Source organism: Furipterus horrens, unplaced genomic scaffold, assembly GCF_987537825.1.
Source record: "Furipterus horrens unplaced genomic scaffold, mFurHor1.1.pri manual_scaffold_4, whole genome shotgun sequence".
NCBI classification, from domain to species: domain Eukaryota; kingdom Metazoa; phylum Chordata; class Mammalia; order Chiroptera; family Furipteridae; genus Furipterus; species Furipterus horrens.
In genome coordinates this window covers 169,322,965-169,348,902 of record NW_028327174.1, presented here as the reverse complement: position 1 = coordinate 169,348,902, position 25,938 = coordinate 169,322,965, and the positions used below count along the sequence as shown (strand labels likewise).

The 25,938-nt window shown below is 41.2% G+C and overlaps 1 protein-coding gene across 3 annotated transcripts in view; it reads right to left on the bottom strand.

The window, feature by feature from the left end:
- NTRK2 (neurotrophic receptor tyrosine kinase 2) overlaps positions 1 to 25,938 on the bottom strand; it is a 334,989-nt gene that overhangs the window by 83,410 nt on the left and 225,641 nt on the right. The gene's annotated exons all lie outside the window — the stretch shown is intronic.

Sequence of the window (25,938 nt, the reverse complement as noted above, 5' to 3'; positions counted from 1 at the left end):
CCTGGAAGCCCATTAGCTGCAAGGTGGAAAGCAGAGCACAGAAGTCCTCAGGAGAGAGCCAGCATATCAAATATTATCTCCCTCAGCACAGGGGTAGCAGCAGATCATTGGCCACCATTCTTTTCTGAACTCCTTATCCCTGCATGGCAGTATTAAAATGAAACTGTGACACCCTCTAGAGCTTGGGATGTGTGGCCAATAATGTTCGCTCATTTCACTCTCACAACCCCGGGAATCATTCCTCTCTGCAGGAATTCCAGTGATCCAGTGTGGGCAATGAGAAGTTGGGACTTGAACCCTGGTCTCTCTGAATCCAGAGTCCATGTTTTTTCTTTTACACCACAAAGTTTCTCTTCCATCAGAAAGTGTGTTAAGCATGACGAGAGAAATAAAATATATAAGTAATACAGTAAATAATAAAAATAATCTCCCTACCTTCTCTCTGCTTAGTTCATCCTGCAGAGGCCAGTTCAAATCCTCACTCTCTCAGAAAGCTTTCCAGGGTGGCTCTGACTGCCAAAGACCTCCTCCTCTGGACTCACATTATATCATGACTTGTGCTTAGTTGAATTCTGACTTATCCCCCAATTATTTCACATCTGTAAACTCCCTGAGGTCAAGACAAGCCCTATCTCTTGTTATCTCTGGTGCTGAGCATAGAGAAAGGGTTTGTTACTGTGGTTTAATTGGATAACCTTTCTTTAAAAGTTATTCTTGACTACAAACTACATTATAAAAACAAAAGAAAATACAAAGCATACCTCTGCAGTTTAAATAATGATAATAAAATATATATCCATAAAACCAACTTTTTACTTAAGAAACAGAGCATCACTAGTTCTCAGAAGAACCACTGTTGTTCTTTCTTGATTGTATCCACTTCCCTACTCTCCTCCCAGGGATAACTCCTACCCTGAACTTGTGTCAATCATTTTTTATAGGTTGGCTACTAATGATATATTCTTAACAAGATATTGTTTAGCCTTGCCTGGTTTGAACCTACATAAATGGAATCATGCTGTATGTATTCTTCCATATCTTGTATTACAGTATATGTGTAATAATAATTCTTTTGCTTTTACTACTTTATAATATTTTATGGAAGGATTATACCACCATTTGTTTATTCATTCTATGTTAATGAATATGCTATACAACTTAATATAAAATGCAAGTGGCGATTAAGGTTTTACTTTAATAGGATTTTTCCCGTGATAATTTATGTGGTTTGAAGCAACAGGGGCTTCTATAGGCCTCTGGGAACTCAGGGTGATAAAAATCAAAAGGTCTTTTATGAGCAGCAAAATTAATGAATATAAGAATATATATTAATATCTCATGTTCTAATAGAAACGCCTGGATTTAATAGGAGAGAAATGTGTTCATTAGGTAGAGTGCCCATATATAGAGACAAATGTAATTCTTGCAGAGAATTAGCTGCCCTATTTAAATCTAATATTTAACTCCATGGTTGTCACATGTTCATTGGGAATTAAATAGTCACTTGATTTACTTTATACTTTAATCAAATTGAGACAAGTATCTAACTTTTTTCATTTGATTTACATTTTCTTCTTCTTTTCTAAAAATAGAAAATTCTCTTCCTTTTTTCAAGGAAGAGAAAAAGATGGTGGGAAGCTATAGAATTAAAAAGAAAATGTCATCACCTCCAAAACTAAAATTGTTGAGACCAGTTTTTCCATGTTGACCTTGAAAGCAATAAATCTATCTTTTCTTTAAGAAATGGCCATTTTAATTGGGGGAAAAGGGGACAACTGTAATTGAAAAACCAAAAAAAAAAAAAAAAAGAAAAGAAATGGCCATTTTACATAACTTACTTTGCTGATTTGGGAAATAATAGAGTATATGAATGGTGGCCTTTTGCCAATGTATTCCCCCTAAACAGAATTAATCTCTCTTTTATTGTATAAGATTGAAAGCCACTCAGGGCACAGGTAACAATTTTGTGTTTGTATTTGCATTCCTGATGCAGCATCACAGTAATTTACAGTTGGTGCTATAAAATATTTGTTGAAATATGTGCTAAATGATAATATGACTTCAGGCAAACATTGCTTAATCATATTGTTTCAGTCAACTGACAACAAACCCATAGAGTGTGTAGGCAATAAAGCAGTCCAATTCTCCAAGATGTTAAGAGTGGGGAGAACTACTAACCTGAGGTGATCACATCATTGAGCTAAGAATTCCTTTCCATTCTCCTCCAAAGAACATCAGAACCTATCCCAACCTGCCTTACTTCCTGTTTCCTGTAATCACCACAGGAAGTCCTTGGTACCCTCTTAGGGAGTCTCTCCTTATCCACTCTCTCACCCCAGCATTGCTCTTAAGTACCCTAGGCTGAAACAATGTCAACCCTTCACCTCGCTCACAGACCCTTCCATGGGGCCTTCTGGGATTGCTACCTATCACTCATGATCTCTCCTTAAACTTCCCTTTGTCCCCAAGGACATCCATACTTATTCCCTGCAGCCCTCTCAAATGGAAGCCATTGCCATCCCTTATCCCCAGGTATTTCAGGGCCCCTGTGCCTGATTTCTGGCCCTTACTCTCACCCTCTCCTCTGCTACAGACCCAGCTATCATAAGTGTCTATCTTAGAGAGTCATCATCCTATACAACCTCCCCCACCCCCACCGCTCCCACCTTGCTGACATCTGGGCTACTCCTCTCACACGCTGAGCTCTTGGATGACACCCTCCCTCTCCACCCTGCTAGTGCCACCCTTCTCAAGGCCTGGGGCACAGACGGTTCCACAACTTGCCTGAGCTGGAGAAACACTGGGTCACCGTTTATCCTTCAGTTAAAAGGTGAGAGTGTGGGGGTTTGGTTTGGCTGTGTGTGGGGCAATAAGGTGACTTTTTCTAGCAGCAAGACTTTCTTAATGAAGGAAGCAATGCACTAATTCTGGACAAGCTCCTTATCTCACTGTAGACTAGCACTAAGGATTCCATAATAAATAAGTTGTCAGGGAAGCATGTGAACTTTTTACACACTTTCTTTCAATGAGGTCAGTTAATTCTCTGTTCTGAACTTCGGAGACTTGGTTAAAATCATCTAAACCCAAATGAATAGCTAACTAAATAAATAAATTCTGAAACTCCACCATAAATGGCTCCTTTGATTTGAATAAAAACTCAGAAATATAATTTATTTTTTAAAAGTTTTACAGTTTCTCTTTTTCTTCTTCTCCAAAGAGAAGGAAGCATCAGTAAGAGGTGTATGTGGTATAAGTAATACACCACCAAACCCATGTGGTCTTCAGGGTGATCTATGTACATTGATATGGTCAAAACAAAGCATGTGATTAGATTATTGAACAAATAAATCTGCTTTATAGAATCAGGGAGAAGTCAATGACCAGTAATAGTAATCGAGATGAGTGGCTGAGAACTGTCTGGTCATCTTTGTCATTAATGGAATTTTCCAGAGTGGAAATCTGGTGCCCTTGGTCATTTGCTTCATATGTAACAGAACAGATTCCCTGTTCTGTATTAGTATCACATTACAGCCACTGAAAAATAGCTTCAGTAGCTTACAAAGATGCAGGCAGTTTTAGATGGCCTAAGCTGAATTCCTGGGATTGATATCTCTCAGAAGTAAATATTTTATATATATATATAATATTTATATTTATACACACACATCTTCCACACCAGCAATAGATAAAGTATGAATCAATGTCTACAGTATTCCCTGACTTACCATGGGTATTGCATTCTACACCCCCTCGCAAAGTAGGAACCTTACATTTATTCTACACTCTTAAACCTACATAACTTTAACAACATACATATACAGTACCACAAAATCCCACGATATAGCGAAAAATCCACAATAACTAATTAAGTATAATATTTTTAAAAATCCCATGATACAGTCGGGCTGCAATAAGCGAACAGCGATATAGAGAGGGACTACTGTATATCCATTACAACTGAACCTAAAAATAAATAATACGTAAGTAAATAAATAAATCTCCACCCACTCAAAGTTGAAACAAACATGTATCCCTCCCATTTCCTCAGGAATGAGAATTCGGAGAAAACCTTGGCCCATAGGACCACCTAAATATGTGAAACATCTTGATGGACATAAAGAGAGAGATTGACACAAATACAATCATAGTTGGGAATTTTAACACCTCATTAACACAATGGATAGATCTTCCAGATAGAAAATCGACAGGAGACAGTGGCCTTAAACAATGTACCAGATCAAATGGATTTAATTGATATCTTCAGAGCATTTCAGTCCAAAGTAGCAGAATATACATACTTTTCAAGTGCACATGGAAGATTTTCTAAGATAGACCACATGTTAGGACACAAAACAAGTCTCAATAAATTTAAGAAGATTGAAATAACATCAAGCATCTTTTCTGACCACAATGGTATGAAACTAGAAATCAATCACAAGAAGAACAAAGAAAAACAGGCAAAGACTTGAAAGTTAAATAACATGTTATTAAACAATGCATTGGTCAACAAGATCAAGGAAGAAATCAAAGATACCTTTAAACCAATGAAAATGAGGACACAATAATCAAAAACCTGTGGGACACAGGGAAAGCAACCTTAAGAGGAAAATTCATAGCATTACAAGCCTACCTAAAAAAAAAGATAACAAAAAGGAAAAAAAAAAAGCTCAAATAAACATTTAACTTCACACTTAAAGGAACTTGAAAAGAAACAACAAATAAAGCCCAAAATGAGAAGGAAGGAGGGAAATAATAAAGTCATAGCAGAAATAAAAGAAATAGAGTCTAAAAAAACTATACAAAAGATCAATGAATCCAACAGCTGGTTCTTTGAAAAGATAAACGAGATTGACAAACCTCTAACCAGACTGATTAAGAAAAGAAGAGAGAGGACCCCAAATAACTAAAATCAGAAATGAAAGAGGAGAAATAACAACTGACAGCAAAGAAATACAAAGTATATTAAGAAAATATTATGAACAACTATATGCCAAAAAAACTGGACAACCTGAATGAAATGGATAAATTCCTAGAAACATACAATCTTCCAAAACTAAATTAGGAAGACTCAGAGAATCTGAATAGACAAATTACACCTAGTGAAACTGAAGCAGTAATAAAAAAATCTCCCAACAACAACAACAACAAAAAGCCCTGGACCAGATGGATTTACAGGTGAATTTCACCAAACAAACCAAGAAGAACTAACACATCTCCTTCTCAAACTATTTCAAAAAATTTAAGAGGGGGGAAGGCTCCCAAACTCATTTTACCAGGCTGGCAGTATACTAATTCCAAAACCACATAAAGATACTACAAAGAAAGAAAATTATAGGCCAATATCCCTGGTGAATATAGATACTAAAATCTGCAACAAAATGTTGGCAAACCAAATACAGCAATGGATCAAAAAGATCATACACGATGATCAAGTGGGATCTATTCTGGGAATGCAAGGTTGGTACAATATTTGCAAATCACCACATAAACAAAATGAAGGATAAAAACTTCATGATCATATCAATAGATGCAGAAAAGTATTTGATAAAACTCAGCATCCATTTATAATAAAACCTCTCAGCAAAGTGGGATTAGAGGGAACATAACTAAATATAATAAAGGCCATATGTGAAAAATCCACTACCAGCATCATACTCAATGGGCAAAAACTAAATGAGTTCCCCTTAAGATGAGGAGTAAGAGAGGAATATCTGCTTTTACCTCACTTATTCAAAATAGAACTGGAAGTCCTAGCCAAAGCAATCAGACAAGAAGAATAAAAGGCATCCAAATTGGAAAGGAAGAAGTAAAGCTGTCATTATTTGCAGATGACATGATACTGTACATAGAGAACCCCAAAGATTCCACCAAGAAACTGCTCCAGCTGATAAAGGAATTCAGCAAGGTAACAGAATACAAAATTTTTATCCAGAAATCAGGTGCATTTTTGTATGCCAATAATGAACTAACTGAAAAGGAAATTAAGAAAACAATCCCATTCACATTGCTATAAAATAAGAAAAGAAAAAGCCTAGAAATAAACCTAACCAAGGATGTAAAAGACCTGTACTCAGAAAATTATAAGACATTGAAGAAAGAAATAGAAGAAGATACAAATAAGCAGAAGCACATACTATGTTCATGGATAGGAAGAATTAACATCATTAAAATGTACATACTACCCAAAGCAATCTCTAGATTCAACACAATTCTTATCAAGATTCCAATGACATAATTCACAGAACTAGAATAAATATTTCAAACATTTGTATGGAAACACAAAAGACCTCAAATATCTATTGTAATCTTGAGAGAGAAGAACAAATTGGAGGAATTGTGCTACCTAATATCAAACTATACTATAAGGCCATAATAATCAAAATATCATGGTACTGGCATAAAAACAGACATATAGACCAATGGAACAGAATAGAGAGCCCAGAATAAACACACACCATTATAGTGAACATTTGACAGAGGAGGCAAAAACACAGTTTATTCAATAAATATTGTTCAGAGAATTGGACAGATATGTGCAGAGAAATGAAACCAGATCACTATCTTACACGACACATAAGAATAAACTCAAAATAGATCACAGTCTTAAATGTAATATTCAATAACATAAAAATTCTAGAAGAAAACATAGGCAGCAAAATTTCAGACATTGCTCGTAGCAATATTTTATGAGCTATGTCTCCCCAGGCAAGGGAAACAAAAGAAAAATAAACAAATGGGACTACATCAAACTAAAAAGGTTTTGCACAGCAAAGGAAACCAACTAAATAAAAAGACAACCTATAGAATGGAAGAACACATTTGCTGATACATCTGATAAGAGGTTAATATCCAAATTTTATAAAGAACTTACAAAACTCAACACCACAAAAACAAGCAACCCAATTAAAAAATGGGTAAAGGACCTGAATAGACACTTCTCCAAAGAGGACATACAGATGGCCAATAAACATATGAAAAGATACTAAATGTCTCTACTCCTCAGAGACATGCAAATTAAATCCACAATGGCACATCATCTCACCTATCACCTGTCAGAATGGCTAACATCAATAAATCAACAAACAACAAGTGCTGGTGAGAATGTAGAGAAAGGGGGAACCCTTTTGCACTGTTCATGGGAATGCAGACTGGTCCAGCCACTGTGGAAAGCAATATGGAGATACCTCAAAAAAATTTTTTAAAAATCTGCCTTTTGATCCAGCTATCCCAGTTCTGGGAATATATCTGAAGGAACCCAAAACACTAATTCTAAAGAACATTAGCACCTCTGTGTTCATTACAGCATTATTTACAATCGCCAAGATATGAAAGCAGCTCAAGTATTCATCAGTAGATGAATGTGAAAAACAACTCTGGGGCATTTACACAATGGAATAATACTTGGCCATAAAAAAGAAGAAAGTTTTACCCTTGTGACAGTATGGGTGGACCTGGAGAACATTATATTAAGTGGAATAAGCCAGTCAGAGAAAGATAAATACTGTGATTTCACTCATATGTGGAATCTAATGAACAAACTGAACTAACAAGGAAAATGGGGACAGACTCATAGATGGAGAGCAGATGACAGCTAGTGGGGGTGGTGAGGTGGTGCAGATATTTAGCAAAAAGGACATGGACTTGGACAACAGTGTGGGGATTGTTGGGGAGAGAGGGATTTAAGGGGACTAAATGACAATGGGAAAAAATACAATAAAGATTAAATCAAAAAGAAAGAAAACCTTGGCCCCATCGACATATCCTGCTCAGCACACAGACCTTAAATTGAGACATCTGTTGAGTCTCTCATATATGCCAAGTACTAAGTGATCTGCAGCTCAAAGGAGAGATAATTTAAAATTTTGAACAAGAAGATAAAAAGTAATGCAGACTCAGAAGATAACATGCCATATCAGAAGCAATCTCTCTGTTTCCCTCCAGACCTAAATAGAGGGCCACTTGCCTCAGGGGCTCCATCTCAGAGAACTGGATGCTGTGATGGGAAGAGAATTTAAATATCAGTGAGGCTGACTCCCCAGAGTATGACAGTTAGCAAGTGAGACTTGGGCAAGACAGTGTCATCCCCAGGGCCGCACAGCTAGAAGGTGGCTGAACTAGAACTCAGGTGTCCTGACTTTCAGCAGAGCCACCTTGGATTCTGTAACACAGGCCCTCTTTGAGAATGAAGGCAGTGAGCGTTTCCTGATGTTAAAATGGAAACAGCTATTTCATTTAGTTAATTATCTTTACTAGTAGAAATGCTTGAAACATTCACATTTATCATTTGAAATGGACCAAACATCTCATAATGAAGAGTTGCATTAACTAAAGACCAATAAACATAAAATATGAGTGTGAAAAGTGGGACATAAAAGTTAAATACCTTGAAGAAAATGCTTGAGTTTGATCTAAATACAATAAATACAAATAATTTACTATCTATCTTAATGTGTATTTAATGGGCAGCATATCAAAATAGGTAAAATCATCTACCTTGTAAAATTAAATTTGCATAAAAGATGGAAACTATGTTTTTGAATTTCATCTACATTTTTATTAAGATAAAAGTTGGTAGTAAAATGAAAATAAATGCACTTAAGACCACAGACATAAAACACACCAGGGAAAGACATGGCCAAATCTTCATAAATAATATTAATGATGAAATAAAATATAATAATACTGAGCCATTCTTAAGCACTTTTCAGCAAAAAAATCCCACTGTGCATTACCATCAATTAATTTTCATATTCTTCTAAATGAGGTCAATAGTCACATTTATTTTACAGATGACACCACAATTAATTGACTTACTTGTGGTCATAGAGCAATCCACTTATCCTTTTCCAAGTGCTATTTCCGATGAATGAGAGGGAGAGAAGTGGGGGCCTAACATATGCTGATTGCTATTATGAGCAGAATATGTGTTGAGAGGTTTACAGGGGTTATCAATCTTTATAGCAATCCAGTAAGGTATCCTTATCTATATTGTTAAGTTAAAGTAAAAAGAAAAGGATCAGATAAACTAAATAACTCATCCAAGTTTGTACCATTGGTAACAGGTACAATTTGCCCACCTAGGGAATCATGGATCTACTTTTAGTAATTTAATTGAACAAATTTTTATTAAGCATTTACTGTGGCCTGGGCATTTTTTTCTAGGGTCTAGAAAAAAGGATGAGTAAAACAGACCCTAATTAATTAAAATTCTTCAAAATAAATCAAGAAACCCACAACCTAATGGGGCAGAAAAATACAATACATATATCTATTGTACCTTACATATACCTTTGTTTCCTTCATAAAAGATTTTAAGTACTTTATATGGTCATGCAAGGAAACCAAACTTTAAGTAAGACCTCAAGGCAGGGAAAATGGAATGGAATGGAATAAAAGACAAGGTATTAAGTAGAAATGCAAATATGCAAATTCTAGGGTCCCACGGGGTTCTTAAAGTACAGACATTCATTGTGGTAAGAGTCTTTATGGCATTTAGTTTTCAAAGGAATATTCAGAATGGATTTTACATAGGGGATCAATGTCCTCACAATGACTCCACAGTAAATAGTGAGTTTCTTAAGGCTATTTCTCAAGACAGAGCTCAATAAGATTTAAACATATGACACAAAAGCTACCTCCAGCCAAGCACTGCACAGGGAGTCCACAGATCTTGTCCAATGGCATAAAAGTCAGTGTCTGTGGGCAGACTCAGGAATGCTTTAGGGATGGGGTTGAAGAATAGGTATAATTTCCACATACCCACTGTTAGGCCTAGAACATATTAAGCCATCTAACGTATTTTGTTAATAAATAATAATATGAAAATGTAAAAATTGATTAGTGATTGAACAAGAGATAAGAATAATGGGAAACAGGGTATTTTAGGTGTGGGGAGAGAAAGAGCAAGGATGATGAGAAGTCCAGAGTGTATTTGAGAAATAGCAATTTATATTGGTTTATTCCTGAAGAGATAGTAGGTGATATGCTCTAAGAATAGGGTGAGGCTGGATCACAGAGGGCCTTGAATACCTCACTAGGTAGTTTAAACAAGTTTGGACACTAAAAGATATGGACTCTTGAACAATGATGTCGCTGCCCTTAGCCTTCACTTCCTCATTTTATATGAGTACATCTAAGCTAAATGGCATCATAGGTTGGCTTCAGTACACACATTCCACAATCTCTGAGTCCACAACTTTACTTTGTATATGAGTCCTATGGAGAGTTATTGAAGACTTTTTGAGCATGGACGAGAAGTGATAAGTACAAATCATTATATTATTCTGGCAAGGTAAACTGGAGGCAGAGAAGCCAGTTGGGGCGCAGCTAGCGAGCTCATTGGCACAGAGGCCTGTACTAAGCTAAAGGTGGGGTCCACCCAGTTATTTATATTTCCCCTTCAGCCCCTTGTCCATGGAATGTCCACAGCTCAGAATGATGCCCCCAGGGAAGTTGGGATCAAGTACAGGACCCCAAATAAAACAGAGGATGTTGTCAAGGACTAATCCTCTGCTGTTTTCAGGGAAAGACAGAGAACAATGAGCCATAGAACAAGACCAAACTGGACAAATCAGAGAAGCAGAAGAAAGAGCCACAAATGAGCCCGAGGAGAACAAGTCAGACTGCCAGAGGCAGAGGGGTGAGTGGTGAGTGAAGGCATGGAGGTGGTGGGTGGAGATTGCTCTTATGGGAGGTCAGGGGCAGACAAGTTGGTCTAGGGATAGCAGGCACCTTGAATCTAGAGGATGGGGCAAAGGGGTGGGATTTTGAGGAGGGAGAAATTTGAGAGTGCTTGTAAGTTAGGAAGAACAGTAGGGAGTAAGAAATTAAAAGTGCACTAAAAGAAAAGAAGGGAAAGAGAGAGGGAGGGAGGGAGGGAAGGAAAAAGGAAGAAAAACTGGCAAGACAGATTATTGGGGAAGCCCCTGAGAGTACGGTGCAGTGGAGGATGCAGAAAAATTCTAAAATAGGGAGAAAAGATTTTGAGTGAGCCACTTCTGAGGGCCTCAGCCTTGATGCTCATCACAGCATTGAGCCACTGAAGGAGCAAGTGGACTTTCAGGGACCCCCAAGGGCCCCGTTGTGTGCATTTGGGCTAAGCCTTGAACTAGTCCAGTGATAGACAAGGTAGACTCTTGCAAGATAACTTTGCACTCCTGGGAGGGCAACAGGCACCAACCTGGGTGCCCCACACAACATCCAATGGCAGCAAATGTATGCTGCCTCCTAAACTAGACTTTGATGCCCCATACTGAATGAGAGCAGAACAGCAGTGGGGGCATGCAGAAATAATGCTTAATTTAACCTGATCGTTATAGTAGATAAATGCAATTGAGTTATTTGAAGATAAATTCCAAAAACTTCTTGTAGAAAACAGCCAAGGAGGGGGAAAGCCCCAGAAATCTTTCAAGCTGTTAGACTGCAGGGAACACCACACTTCAAAATACACATACGGCACATCCTTCGCTTTGACAGCCCCTAACAGCCAAAATTATGTCTGTTCTACACACTGGCATGTGGTAGAATTGGATTGATTTGCCCTGACAGCCCTCCCTGCTGGAACAATACTTGTCAGTCAACCCCAGCAATGTTTGTATTTTCAAGAATAATTACACAGAGTGATTGTACAAAACCCTGGCAGGTGGGCCAGGCTGTCTTTGCCTACCTCTTTGACCCTGTGTCCCTGGGCCCTAAAGTTCTTCCTGCTCCTGAGGATGGAAAACACCCCTTTAACACCCTGCTTCCCCATTCCAAGCTGTGTGTATCAACCTCCATTTGAGGGTTCTATGTTGGTATCCGTTCTATCATTTGGGATCCTCCACTCCTGTGCCCACATCATGGAAACTTTCCTTTGCTTAATAATTTAAACCAGTAGCTACTATGTTTTCCTAAGTGACTTCTTCAAGCTAGTTGGCCTTTGCCAATGTATGTGTACATGAATGCTCCCATTGTGAAAGAAATGTTGTTTTTGATAGGAATTATTCACAAAACACACCAGTGCACATTCAGGGGATTCCCTGACCTGTGTTTTAATTTTGAAGAGTTTACCCTAACAGAAGTAGATATGTAACATATATGTGTTATATACACATAACATAAATTTCATACTCTATTGAGGGGGCAGGAATTGGTAAGAGAAATACAGCTATAACAATAATGCTATCAGAATGTGATAAATGGAGATGAGAGAGGCTATGTAAGTGGGCCCCTCAGAGGAGGCTCCATGAAGTCATTGAGTGAACTTGAGAGAAGCAGGTTGGAGTCTTTAGGAGGAAAGCTCTGAACACAAGGGGCAAGCACTTAGTCTATAAACAGTGAAAAGTCAGTGGGCATTTATGAGGTTCAGAATTCCATGCCAGTTTCCCAGGCTGTTTTCCTCAGCTGTAGACACTGTCCTAATTCCAGAGAAAGGCAGATGCTCAGTAGAGCTCATAACCAATGACAAGTGGCCAATGTCTGTAAGAATGAGGGTCACCGAAAAGATTTTGGGGGATGCATCCTAAATGTTTTCCATCTCTGGATGGCTTTCTGTCCAATTAATATGCAAAGCAGAGTCCTATGCTATTTCTTCCTTAGCATGCTTATTTGAGAAGTCGTATTTCAAAAGGTAATTTTTACTTACAGTCTTTCTTCAAAAGGTTTTGCAATACTTGCAGCATCTTTCAATCCAATATACCCCCTTTCTTGCCATTTCACCATTTAAGTGTCTATATGAAAAGAACTATGCTTGGTGCTATGGAAGGTTCAAGGACGAATAAGGGGAAGAGAGGATCAGCAGCCACTAATTACACATCTTCTGTGTGCTAGGCATTGTGTTAAACACCATACATACATTCTTTTATTCAGACATCCTGATGGACCTATAGAGAGACATTACTGTCTCAATTTTAGGAATATGGTAACCGAGTCTTGGGGATGTTAAATAAGTTGCCCAAAGCCACACAGCTGGACAGTGGGCAAGGCAAGCTATGATTGAATTCAAAACCCATGAAGTCTCTCCCAATAGAACACAAATCTTTCTCCAAAGGATGGGCAGTCTATTAGAGAGATGAGACAAATACACAAATAACAGTTGTTAAAGGAAGGACATAAAACTAAAGATGTAAAAAAAACAAAACAAAATAAAAACACTGGGTGAAGGGTGTTTAAAAGGAAAAGAAAGCAAATCCTTTGAGTATAGGTTGTGGATATGTCATTTGAATTTTTCCTTGTAAGTAGAGCAGGGCTGGAAATGTTGGTTGGTAAGAAGGGCCTTGTTGGACATAATGAATTATGACATTTCCAAAATGTCAACGTGTCACTGACTTGATTATATACTGGACCTTCGTGTTAAGGCTAAAATTTGAAAACTATCTTGGTTGAGCCAAATGAAATTACCATTTGTGCAGGCCCAAATGAGACAGATATCAGCTATTTCATATGGCTCAACCTAACTTATTGCTAAGTTGTATCTTTGCAAGAAGAACTTCTGAATGTTAGACAAGAATCCATATGTTTTTAATTAAAAAACATTAAGAAAAGCAATACATGCAACTGGTAACAAATAAGTAGTTCTAAAGAACTTAAGATGAAAAGAAATTGTACCCTTCCATGTTCCTTCCTGTCTTCAGTTCTGCTTTCCTGGATTCAATCCAATTTGACTTTTGGTTTTTCTAGGGATCATATCCATAATTCTATTTAGTATTTTATACCTTCTATTCATTTTTTCCTAATTTAAGACACTTAGTGACTTTCCATTACACAGGAGGAGGATTTTGCTCACACTCTCTCCCACATCCTATCAATAATTGCAAGCTGTACGATTTTCAGTTCTTCTATTGATTATCTATCATACCGCATCTCTATTTCAGGTATCCTGATACTGTTTTGTATATGAGGAGTACATTAGTACCCCTGCCTTCCTCTGCCCCAATCACTCCCCATATTCTATGAGCTTGACCTGTACTGCAACTGTGCCAAAATTGTTGTTATGTACAATCAATTCACAATGATACAATTAAGTGACTTATCCTTCTAAGAATTTGAAAGCAATAAACAGAAATTGTGTTAATCGGAGCAGCTTAATATGTGTATACCACAAGGCTAAGTGGGTGCCAGGACTGCATTTTCGTCTCGACATGTCTAAAGTCAAATCTAATGCTATTTTCATTATACCCTGATCCTTCTCATAACCGACAGTTACCAACCAAATACAATATATAGTACAAAAGCATAAGAACAGAGGAAGGCAGGGAAGTTAAAGGCTGTATGAAATCAGTAGAATATTGCTATATCCTGTCCCCAGAAGTTAAGCCACCCTTTCTCCGTAGCTACTAGCCTTACCCCTTTCTCTGTCTATTTACACTCTCCATCTTTGACGAGCCGCAAAAACTTAGGTGTGAACTCATGTCAAGAAGCACAGTATTGAAGGCAGCTTATGGGCTGGGAGTAGATTTATAATGTGAGAGTCACAGTGCTTGGGTTCCTTTCCTCTCTGCCTTTTGATAAGAACTTGTGTGTTCTGTCAGCTGGAGCCCTTCCAAACTTTGCTGTCAGTGCTACAAACTCAGCTTTCGGAGAACAGCTATAAAAAGTGCACAACTGAGTCACATTAACCTGATCACACTGCTTTAGAAAGGAGAGAACTATTTCCACCTCCTGGGCTCTGGGATCCTGTTGGGGACTCTGTAGAGGGTCACACAAATCTGGCTTCTGGTATGATTCTCCGGGTTTTGTAATGAAGTCTTTTATAAAAAATTGACTTCTCCTGAGACAGTTTCAATGTTACTAAGACAAAGGGAACTTAAGCTAGGTGATTAAAAATTCTGTTCTTATGTGTTAATATGAACAATTTACATCCGGGATTGGCATAAAATATTAAAATAGCTCCAAATATTAGGAGTAGATGATGTTTAACAAATTCATTCGAGAACAAGTCAGTGTTTAAATTATACAGTATGCTGAAGTTGAGGAAGTAATCAGTGGTAACAGTGTGTCCAGCCCTGCCTTGTAGTCCTGGTGGACAAGGCTCCGAAGAGAACTTGACTTCTTGGGGAGGGGGGCTGAAGTCTGCAGTGGAACCAGAACCTAAGAGTAAAGGGCCAGCATTGGACTCAGGTCACTTCTCTGATCCAGGCTCCTCCACCTGAAAGTAATTGAGTGGATCAACAGTATTTGTAAGGAACAGTAAAATATTCTTATATTTTGTCCTTCTACCTTTTGAATATGCACATGATTATAATGAAATAGACAGGAGTGAGATCCTTACAAGCTCAGATGAAACCACCTAGCTATACAAGGTCCAGTAAAGGCCATTGAGGAAGGAAAGTGAGAAACAAGGAGGAAAGTGTCCCATGGACAGGTCCTAGGGTGGTGATAGGGGGAACAGTGAGTAAAATGTCTAGAATTTGAGGCAGAAAGAGAAGCCTCAGTCCAATCATTGTTAATAACTAATTACACAACTTCAAGCAATTCACTTAATGTGTATGCCCAACTTTGATTTCTTCCCTTTAGCTGTGTAATGGGAATGAAAATACCTGACCCCTGCACCCCAGCAAAAACAAAATGGTATTCTAAATAAAAAGCACACTGACAAATAAAATGTATTATAAATGTTATATGGCATGACCACAGCCATATAACAATTTGGCACTCAAGAGTACACAGTGCTTTACAGATACATTTTATTGGTTCAATTTAATGTTAAATATTACAGGCAACTACAATAATAATGGGCCTTCTGGTCTCAGAGCACTTTAAAGCTCACAAAGCACTCTCACATGTTATTTTATTTGAGCATTAAAACAACTCTGTTAAATAAGCTGTGAAACCTTTTTGAGCTCTGTCTTACAGCTGAGGGAGCAGAGGCTCAGAGAGGCCAAGGGGATCATCCAAGGTTGCACATCAGTTATAAAGCCAGACCCCAAGCTTGGCCTTTTGATTCCAAGTTCAATGTTCTTTATACCCAAGTTTCATGGAAGGCATTCCAAAGACTAAGAATCAAGAAAGTAAAAAATTCATTCTGGAGACAAAAATTGTAGAAAAGAGACTAAGATCAACGCAAGAAATAAGCACCAAGCAATGGCCTGCTGGAAGGGTATAAACTCAAGAAAGAAGTTAATGTGTATGGTAATTATAGGAAAGACTTCACAGATTAAAAATGTTCTGGCCCTGACTAGTGTGGCTTAGTGGGTTGGGTGCCATTCTGAAAACCAAAGGGCTGCCAGTTTTATTCTTGATCAGGGCACATGCCTGGGTTGTGGGCCAGATCCTTGGTTGAGGGTGTGTGAGAGACAACCAATCGATGTTTCTCTCCCTCTTTCTCCCTCCCTTCCCCTCTCCTTAAAAATCAATTTTTAAAAACCTTTTTATTAAAAAAAAAAAAAAAAAGGTCTGGGTTGAAATGTAAAAACTGGATTCATTTGAAGAATTAGAGGTAAAGGTGGGCTCTTAAGTAAGGAGGAGAAACAAAGGCATGAAGGCAGCGTAGTGGAAATAGTTTGCTCTAGTCAACAAGGGGTATGATGAGAGGTGGTGGGTTGGAAACTACAATAAAAGTTTCAATGGGTTAAACAGGACCAGATCACAGAGAGCCTGAAGGTTAGATGAGGGGTCTAGATTTGAATCTATAAGTATATGGGAGCTATTATAGGTTCCTGAATAAGGGTGGGGCATTATATTATTAGCATATTGTCTGGTAGCGATATGCACAGTGTATTAAATGTGAATTGAAGCAAAGAAAGTAGCTAGGAGATTGCTGCATTAATAAAAGCATAGTCGTGAAATCCTGGTTTAGAGCAGTGGCAATGAAAATAAAAGGAATGCTATAAATTCTAACAGCTAACTTATTTAATAATTGGAGCAAAAACATTACTCACTCAGCTACCATACTCCACATGACTCTCAGAAACATGAATGGCTTTCTCAACCAAGTTTTCACCTAACTCTGCTGCCAAATTAAGTAATCTAGCTGCCAAAGCAAAGAGTTCATTAAAAATCACATGCTTTTGTCAGAAAAGTTTCTTATTTCATCCCTTAGTCTTCTACCCAAAAGGACTTCTCAGAAATAGAATGATTATACCCATACACAAACACCTTTGGGATCACCTCAGACCTTCTCAATTCAGGTAACTATGAATTTGTGTCATATGAACCCCTGCATCATCAGAAAATGTTGTCATGTGGACCCACTGGGCCCATATATGCTCTGAGGAGATGCAGATGAAGATGGAGAGCAGAAGCAGATGGAAAAACCCCAAGTGTGGAGCAGAGAATGAGGAGGACAAGGGGCAGGAGGACAGGGACAAGTATGGCACTGGTACATGTATAATCTGGATCCTAATACCTTGATTGCTTGGGCCAGGTGGAGTCCTGGTACTTCAACCTGCCTTCCCAGCCCTTCTCCAACACAATAAGCATTAAGGGTTGAAAGTGGTTCCTTCCTTTGTTTGACAGGTGGGTTTGTCGGTGTGGTCAGATCTGAACCTAACTACAGCCTCTGTTTTTATTAAGTCAATTGCAGTAAAGATACACTTCCCCTTTAAATTTCAATAGCTTTGTTGTGCTTTCCACTTCTTCACTGCAGTGTGTGGGCATTACACACACGCACCCAGACATCTAACATGCTGCAATGACAGCTGCTTGCCAGTCAATGAAGTCACATTACTCTGCCATAGGGATGTGTGAAATCAGCCGCCTCACAGGAGGTGGGCGGAGGCACGCACCATGCGATCAGTGTAAACGGAAATTTTCTCTCTCCTGCGCCTGGCTGTTTTGTTGGCTTACTGAGCAGAGGAGTGAAAAAGCTTCATTGGGTACTGAAGTGTATTTAGAAAAAAACCTGGTCTTTTTATGGTCATTATATGTGATAATAACTCCATGAGACTGTCACCTTAAGATTCATGCTGGATGGACGAAGCAAGCTTCCAGCTCTCAGAAGAAATCAACAGAATCGTCCTCCTTTTACCGTGAAAATGTCAACAGCAATTATACAACAAGCACTCCCTAGTGGGAAACACAGCCAGGTTTTTATTCGGTGTTGCTGGTAAGTTGCTTAAAAATAGTTATTATTTTTAACAAAATGAGACACTATTCTATTGTTTTAAAAACCTACTTGTGTTGGTGGTTTACTTAGTGAAACTGATCCAAATGTTTGGCTGCCATTGCACTGCCATTTACTAATTCGAGGCATGGCACTTGGAGGACATTTAAGAGATGTTTATTGTTGGGTGAGTATACCCAAGCAGGGTATTGGTAGTATCTGCTTAGAAGGTTACGCTGCCAGTTTTCTATTTTAGCCTGTAAATGCTGCCCTCAAGACTGTAAAGGAGGAAAGAGGAAGGACATCTCTAAAATCAGAGAAGGAAAACTCTGACTCGAAAAAACCTCCGCTGCCTTGCGGCATACCTCTTCAGGGGAAAGGCTAAGGGAGTAAACCCCGACAGAAAATCCGGAGCCGGAGTCCCTAAGGCGGTTTGACATTGTAGTCAACACCGGCAACTCCTGCGGCGCACCTGAAGCCAAGCTGTATTGACTCCGTCTTTCCCTTGGACCCTTCAGCTGCGAAGAGAGGGGGGGTCTGCTGCATGGGCAACAGCAGACCCTCCATATCACCCTGCCCAGGCTCTGTAGCTTCAGTTTCACTTGAGAGGACACTCCAGCGTCATCGCAAGATGTCGACTCAACACGGGAGGAGACAGATACCGGTTATAAGCTCATCCGATTGGCGAAGGAAATGAGTGCCAGGGGTCTCCTCTGACGGTGGGAGAGGTCATCGCACCTCACTGGACAGCTACCGTCTCGCCATGGCTCGCCTGCCCCACTGGGTGCGTGGGGATCAGAGAGGCGCCTCTCGAAAAGTGGGCCACAAAACACCCGCACCAGTTAATTCCAAGCAAACAACAAGAAAGAAGCCTCCGGCTCTTCGCCTCGCTAGCTGGAACATCAGGACCATGTGCCCCGGACTTACTGCAGACCTTCCGTGGATCAAGGGTGCCAGGAAAACCGCTGTCATCGATAGGGAACTGGCACGACTAAACATCGACATTGCGGCTCTACAGGAGACCCGGTTGGCCAACAACGGAACTATCAGAGAAACCAACTACACCTTCTACTGGCAAGGGAAGTCTCCGGACCAACCAAGACAGCACGGTGTTGGGTTCGCTGTGAAGAACACGCTTGTTAACTCCATAGAGCCACCCACAGGAGGCACAGAGAGATTACTTACCCTCCGATTGTCAACAGCTTTCGGCCCAGTCAGCATTCTTAGCGCGTATGCCCCTACCCTCTGCGCCACCACCAAAGAGAAAGAACAGTTCTACCATGCACTGGACGAAGCGTTATCCAAGATTCCCAGAAGTAACGCTCTCTATCTCCTTGGAGACTTCAACGCAAGAGTAGGAGCCGACCACATGGCCTGGCCCACCTGCCTTGGAAACTTTGGGAGAGGAAAGATCAATGAGAATGGTCAGCGACTGCTTGAGCTTTTGTGTCACCACGGCCTGTGCGTGACAAACACATTCTTCAAGTGCAAAGAGATCCACCAGGTGTCATGGAGGCACCCCCGCTCCCGTCATTGGCACCAGCTTGACCTCGTCATCACCAGAAGAACGGATATTGGCAGCACCCTCCTCACCCGCAGCTACCACAGTGCAGACTGCGACACGGACCATGCCCTCGTGGTAAGCAAGGTGCGCATAATGCCGAAGAGGTTGCACCACTCCAAGATGAAGGGTCGCCCACGCATCAACACCAGTTGTGCCAGCAACCCAGTTAAGACCCAGCAATTCATCAACAAGATGGAAGATGCACTCGGCGAGGGAGTGGCGGCAGATGACATTATTGAATCCAATTGGCCACGTCTCCGCGACGCCATATACAACTCCGCCATTATTGCTTACGGGAAGAAAGAGCGGAAGAACGCTGACTGGTATGAGGCTCACTGGGAAGAAATGGAACCCGTGATCGAGGCTAAGAGGAAGGCCCTACTGGCTTACAAGGTCACGCCCACTCCCAGTACACTTCAAGCTCTACGGGCTGCCAGGAACAAAGTCCAGAAGACCGCCCGCCACTGTGCCAACACCTATTGGCTAAACCTGTGCAGAAGCATTCAGGAAGCCGCCGATATAGGCAACGCACGAGGAATGTATGAGGGTATCAAGAAGGCAACAGGCCCAATCCCCTCCAAGATCGCCCCCCTTAAGTCCAAGACAGGTGAGGTCATCACTGACCAGGAACAGCAAATGCGGCGGTGGACCGAGCACTACCTCGAGCTGTACGCGACGAGGAACACCGTAACAGACACTGCTCTTAACGCCATCCCAGACCTACCAGTCATGGAGGAGCTAGACACCCCACCTACTGCGGCAGAGCTCGGCAAAGCCATCGACCGCCTCGCTTGCGGGAAAGCACCAGGAAGCGACGGAATCCCTCCAGAAATCCTAAAGAGCGGGAAACCAGTCCTGCTACAGCCGCTCCACCATCTACTCTGTCTCTGCTGGAAGGAGGGTTACATCCCCCAGGATATGAGAGACGCCAACATTATCACCATGTACAAGAACAAAGGAGACCGCAGCGACTGCAACAACTACCGGGGCATCTCTCTCCTCAGCGTCGTCGGCAAAGTATTCGCCCGGGTCGCTCTTGCCCGCCTGCAGACCCTTGCTTCCCGCGTCTACCCAGAGTCCCAGTGTGGCTTCAGAGCTGGCCGCTCAACAGTGGACATGATCTTCTCCCTACGCCAGCTGCAGGAGAAGTGTCATGAGCAGCATAAACCACTCTACCTCGCCTTTATTGACCTCACGAAGGCGTTTGATCTGGTCAGTCGAAGCGGACTCTTCAGCTTGCTACGGAAGATTGGCTGTCCACCACATCTGCTTGCTGTGGTCATGTCCTTTCACGACAACACGCACAGCACGGTGTCCTACAACGGCGCAACCTCTGAGGCCTTCCCGGTCAGCAGCGGAGTAAAGCAGGGCTGCGTCCTCGCGCCTACGCTGTTCGGAATCTTCTTCTCCATGCTCCTCCAATACGCCTTTAAGGACTGCAGCGAGGGTGTCTTCATTCACACCAGATCCGATGGCAAGCTCTACAACCTGGCCCGTCTACGAGCCAAGACCAAAGTCAAAGAGGTGCTCATCCGTGAGATGCTCTTCGCCGACGACGCAGCTTTGACATCACACTCCGAAGAGGGACTCCAGCAGCTAGTCACTTGCCTTTCCCACGCATGCAAGGAGTTCGGACTAGCCATCAGCCTGACGAAGACGAATGTTATGGCTCAAGGCACGGGGACTCCCCCATGCATCACCATCGACGGATACACCCTGGAGGTTGTCAACGACTTCACTTACCTCGGGTCCACCATCTCGAGCTCTCTGTCAGTCGACTTGGAGGTCAACCGGAGAATCGCCAGGGCAGCCACAGTTATGGCCAGACTGAACGGGCGAGCGTGGAACAATTCCAGCCTCACTGAGAAAACCAGACTGCGCATCTACCAAGCCTGCGTACTCAGCACTCTCCTCTATGGCAGCGAGACGTGGACCACCTACGCAAGGCACGAAAGGAAACTCAACAGCTTCCACATGAGGTGCCTGCGACGCGTCCTGCATGTCGCCTGGCAGGATAAGGTCCCCAACACCGAGGTGCTGAAGCGAGCCAACATGAGCAGTTTGCATGCAGTTCTTAGCGAGAGACGCCTCAGGTGGCTCGGCCATGTCAAAAGAATGGATGCAGGCCGTATCCCCAAAGACCTCCTCTACGGCGAGCTAGCAGAAGGCAAGAGGATGACAGGGCGCCCAAAACTGCGGTTCAAAGACATCTGCAAAAAGGACATGACACAAAGCTCCATCAATCTCAACACATGGGAAGTTCAAGCAGACGACCGCCTAGCCTGGAGGCTCGCGGTCAGGCAAGGTACGTCACGCGCGGAGGCTGCGCGCAACGAGGAGGCGGTCCAGAAAAGATCGAGGCGGAAGCAGCGTCAGCAGCAGCAACAACAGCCATCTGCCTTCACCTGTACCAAGTGCGGCAGGGATTGTCACTCCCGAATCGGACTGCACAGCCATTCTCGGCGGTGCAGATAGACTCTCAAGAAGCTACGCCATCGTCTCTCGAGACGGACGGCTGCCGACGACGACGACGACGACTCCCTAGGCAAACGTGCCAGAGCTCCTCCGAGGGCTGCAAGGCTGCGGACAGCGCAATCACTGTCACGATACCTTCAGTACCTTAAAGCATTTGCCTTAGAGCTGATACTCAGAATGCTCCAGGCCAGGCAGCTGTGCTAGGGCCAACGAGCTGCCCAGCCCAGTCGCTTCGAGCGCAGCACACCTGTTTATGGGCTGTCATTCCAGCAGAATGACCTCCATCTCAGGCTCTGGCGATCCTGAAACTGACAACCTAAACCAAGTACCTGAGAGCTTAATTGTATTACTTCACAGGACTTTTATATTCCTTGAAAAGAATGATTGAAAGACAGGTTTTTATTGTGGGTTGTATGTAGTACTTACATAATGCCTGATAGTATGCCAAAAAAAAAAAAAAAAAAAAGATTTGTCTCACCTGACATTAGACTACCCACGAGGTCGTCTACACCCTCAAAGTTAAACCTCTATCCAAGACCAATCAAAGCTAACAAGAAGGTTTGATTGTTTAAATAAGAAATGTACAGTGGGAGGAAAGCTACAGGACAGTGGGATAGGCTAATTAACAGGACCAGGACAAGGGAGTGTGACAGACTCACACACAAGTGAGCTGGCAGCCCTAGCTAATTAGCAACAATTAATTTTACGGTAGGAGCAAGAACACATGTATTATGTTCTATAAAAGCTTAATAGATGTCACCATAAATCACTCCCATCTCTCCCCTGAAATTCAACCTGCAAGCAGGCTGCCTTGAAATCTTCAAGAATTAACACTATGGAGCTGCCTGCTATGTCTTGGATCTTAATACGAAAAAACAAAATGATTTTTTTCTCTGCCACTTGGCCCTCCACTAATCTCAGCTGCTGTAACAGAGGGCACGCTCAGCCGCACCCAGACCCTGAACCTATTCCGATTAAGGAAGGTGAAAAACGAGCTGCCCCAGGCCTGCTCCTGGTAGGACCTGGGATCCATTGTCCCACTGTAGACTAAATATCCATGTGCCCAGAATAAGCTCCTTGCCTGAAATGGAAAACAGATTTCTTCATAAATGTCTTCTGTCAGTTGCAAATGCCTGCATGGAACATTATGTTGAGAGGATCAGGGGTTTTGTGGGAAAAGGAGCCATGACTGACTAGTAATGTCTGTTGGGCACAGAGATCAGGAGCACTGCTGTGGTTTCTTTGTGTTTTCTTTGTTTTCGTTTTCCATCATTTTTTACATTATAGTAAAATACATCTAAAATTTATCATTTTAAAGTGTACAACTCAGGGTCATTAAGTACATTAATAATTTTATATTACCATTGTCACTATCTAGTTCCAAAACTTCTTCATCACCCCAAATGGAATCCCTATACCTATTAAGCAGCCACTTCCCATTTCCCCCTTCCCTCAGTCTCTAGCAACCACTAATATGTTTTCTATCACTATGGATTTGCCTATTCTGGATATTTCATATAGATGAAATCATACTATATGTGTCCATTCGTGTCTGGCATCCTTTCACTTAACATAATGTTTTCAAGGTTCATCACGTTTTAACATGTAAACGCACTATTTTTTAATCACCCTGATTACCCCTGTCTGTCGCTCAGCACTGATCTCCTTCAGTTTTGTAAACAGCACCTCAGTTCTCTTCTGAGTTGGGAACCCATTATAAAGCCCAACCAAGTCCTTCTAGGCCCCTTCTTCAAAATGGTTGTACTTTATTTCTCATCCTCCCGGGATCTCGGTGGGACCCTATTCTGAGAGGGCAGATTAATTGTAACTAGAACTCTGCTGTTTGTTAAACAGCTCTTTCCACTATGATCTACCAACCAAACTGTACCTCCTCAGCATGGAAGTAGACCTGACGCACCCTTTGTAACACTGTACATTGCTTACTCTGGGCTGATAGATTTTAGATGCCAGACTTCAGCCAGTAGGTGAGTAACTCTAGTTGTGAATCTACAGTTGAATAGTTTTATTAATCTTCCAAAAAGCTCAACATTTTGAGATGTATAATGCTAAATTAGAATGTAAGAGATATGACTTCTGCTCTCAGGAAGATGGACTAGATATATTTTTCTCAATTTTTCCCACAAATTCACTAAGAACCTTGGACAATATATAGAAAATAAACATAAGAAAACCCTGAAAGGTGGAGAGATTGACTAGAAACTTCAGAATTACATGGTGGTGAGTTCCCTGGATTGTATTTTTGTTTCATATACAGTATTTCCAGGTTGGAACTGAAGTAGCCAGGAACCTGAATATGCAGAGGCAGAAAAATCCACAGAGAAAAAGGATGCTCTTTCCTTCTATAAGACCAGGAAAGCAGCAGCTGAGTGAGGCAGAAAAGTCTTACACGGTTACCATTCTATTCTTACCAAGCCCCATAGGAAAAGTGTGGTTTCACCCCCACCCATGCCAGCATAGGCTGAATGGGGAGCCTAGACTTCTTCCCATCCTCATGAGGCTGTAATAAGGCACCCAGCCATGGGCCCAGGTAATACCAGAGAAAACGCCATGTAGAGAGCTGAGACTTTCATCCCCACCAGGCAGTAACAAGTATCCACCTGCCACCACAATAGGATTCTTGGAGATCATTCAGGGAGCCTGTACTTCCATCCCCACTCTGCAGGAACCAGGCACCCCATTCTTTCATGCAAGGGTGATGTCAGAGGTAGCTAAGTGGGGAGTCAGGACTTTCACCACCACCTAGCAATAATGAGGCCACTCTTCTTGTCCTCCATACACTGCAGTATCAGTGAAAGCCATGTGGGGGGAAGTAACAAGGCATTTTACTCCTCCAACCAGGGAGGAATCAGTGGAGGCCTAATAGGGAGCTGGAACTCCCAACACTACCAAAAAGCAATGAGGACACCACCTTCTCAAGTGTTAACAGAGGTTGAGTGGAAAATCTGGATGTCTGCCTTCACCCAGAAGTAACGAGGCAGAGTCCCCCTTTTACCTGCTACTATGGTATCAGAGGAAGCTAGCTAAAACAGAAGATTTAAATAAATTCTGAGTCTCAAAACAGAATACCCTAGATTTCTAGGCTTCAATAAAAAATCACTCATTATAACAAAAGATCTCAAACTGAATGAAAAAATAAAATCAATATATGCCAACACCAGGATAACAGCAATGTTAGGACTATAAGACAAAAATTATAAAGCCGTTATCATCAATGCTTCAATGAACAACTACAAACACATTAAAACAAATGAAAAAAAAAAGTCTCAACATAGAAATAGAGGATGTGAATGAATACCAAAAGGGGGCTTTAGAACCAAAAAATACAACTACCAAAATTAAAAACTCAGTAAATGGGCTCTACTACACAATAGAGGGGACAGGAAAACATTCGAGGAACTTGTAGATGGAACTGTGGGACTAGAGCAAAGGATCTAACATATATGTCATCAGAGTCCTAAAAGTGGAAAAGAGGGCATGGTCAAAATGTAGTCAAAGAAATGAAGACTGAAACTTTCCAACTCTGGCAAAAGACAAGCCTAAAGATTAAAGAAGAGAACACCACATGGAATAAACCCAAAGAAATCTACACTATGAAGATTACAGTCAAACTTCAGGAAATTAAAAACAAAGAAAAATATCTTGAAAGCAGTGTGAGAGAAAGGGTACCTTACCTATAAGGCAAAAACTACTTAAATGACAGTGAATTTCTTATATAAAATGACGGAACCCAGAAGAAAACAGTGCAACTTTATTCAAGTGGTGAAAGAACAATGTTGTCAACCCAGAAAACTGTATCCAATGAAAATATTCCTTCAGGAACAGAGAAAAGAAAAATTGGACAAATACATTTCCTTTTCCT